The sequence below is a fragment of the Bubalus bubalis genome, chromosome 12, assembly GCF_019923935.1.
Source record: "Bubalus bubalis isolate 160015118507 breed Murrah chromosome 12, NDDB_SH_1, whole genome shotgun sequence".
NCBI classification, from domain to species: Eukaryota; Metazoa; Chordata; class Mammalia; order Artiodactyla; family Bovidae; genus Bubalus; species Bubalus bubalis.
The window spans coordinates 30,138,873-30,140,638 of record NC_059168.1 but is presented as its reverse complement, the minus strand read 5'-3'; positions in this window follow the sequence as shown (position 1 = coordinate 30,140,638).

Here is a 1,766-nt window from a genome sequence, read left to right as displayed (position 1 = left end):
GGTAAACTTGGACAAGAATCTTAACTTTTCTGTGCCTCTTCATCTGTAAAGTAGATAGTCTAATAGATAGTATCTTTAGACAGCCTAGCACTATTTATTTCCAGGGATCCCATTGTTACAGACCACAGTGTCAATGGCATCCCCTAAAACTGTGCAAAAGTTTATCTTGTTATGAGTAGTTACTTCCTGGAGTTGTGATGATTAAGATCATTGTAAGGATTAAATGAAGTAAAATGAATGTCAAGGGTTTAGAACAGTGCCAGCACATGGTGAGGGTTCATTAGGCGCTGACTATTAAAAAATGGTCCATGTCTTGGCTAGGCAAAGGAAATACTGAACACATTGTTGAGGTAACTGTATCCTTAGCTAAGAAATAAAGGAGTACAGGTACCACTGTGCAGGTATAGTAGATTTTTGGAGAGCAGAGAAGTGACAAAAGAAAATATGCTCCTAATTCTCCCAGGGCGCAAAACTACGCTTTACCCTATATCTAGGGTATGCTAAAATTAAAGTGAACAAATAGTCACTGCCATCCCTAAATTATATTTTAACTCCTACAATATTAAATACTCTATTAAGAGACAGTACTCTGTACAGATTGACCCTAATTTTTTTTTTTTTTTAATCAAGTCAATTTATTCTCCTGGAGAAGGCAATGGCAAACCCACTCCAGTACTCTTGCCTGGAAAATCCCATGGACAGAGGAGCCTGATAGGCTACAGTCCATGGGGTCGCTTAGAGTCAGACACTACTGAGCGGCTTCACTTTCACTATTCACTTTCATGCACTGGAGAAGGAAATGGCAACCCACTCCAGTGTTCTTGCCTGGAGAATCCCAGAGACAGGGGAGCATGGTGGGCTGCCGTATAGTGGGTCACACAGAGTCAGACATGACTGAAGCGACTTAGCAACAGCAGCAGCAATTTATTCTCCAACATACTGTGTTCTGATTTAAAATATTACTGAAGGATGTAGGTGGTAAATTGCACAATTTTATTTGACAGGATAAGAAACTGTTTTAAGCAAGGAAATGGTTAAAAAACCAAAGTTGTATTTGAAACTGTAGGAATAGTAAAAGCTGGGTGAACTTGGTGCCATAAGAAAAGTCCTTTGAGACATGTGTATGTGAATGTTCACAGCAGTATTATTCATAAGAGCCAAAACCTAGGAACAGTCCAAATGTCCATCAACTGGTGAATGGATAAACAAAATGTGGTTTCTTTGTTATCATTGCTATGACACCAAATCACCCCAACATGTAGTGGCTGAAAACAACAAATGTTTATTTTCTTACCATTCCTGTGAGAGATCAAAGGGTCAGGAATATGTACCTTGCTTAGTTGGGTAACTCTACTTTATTCTCTCCTAAAGCTGCAGTCAAGGTGCTGGCCAGGGCTATAGCCTCATCTGAAGCCTGGACTGAAGAGTGGGGGGTATCTGCTTCCATTATCACCACATGGTGTTAGCAGGCCTTAGGCTTTCATTGGCTACTGGCCAGAAACATCCATTCCTTGCCATGTGGATCTCCCTACAGGGCTGCTCAAAAATTGGCAGTGAGAGAATGAGAGCCTCCAAGATGGAAACCTTAGTCTTTTTATTTTTAATTTTAACCTAATTAGTGAAAATGAAAGTTGCTCAGTCATGTCCGACTCTTTGTGACCCCATGCAGTATACAGTCCATGGAATTCTCCAGGCCACAATACTGGAGTAGGTAGCCTTTCCCTTCTCCAGGGGATCTTCCCATCCCAGGGATCAAACCCAGGTCT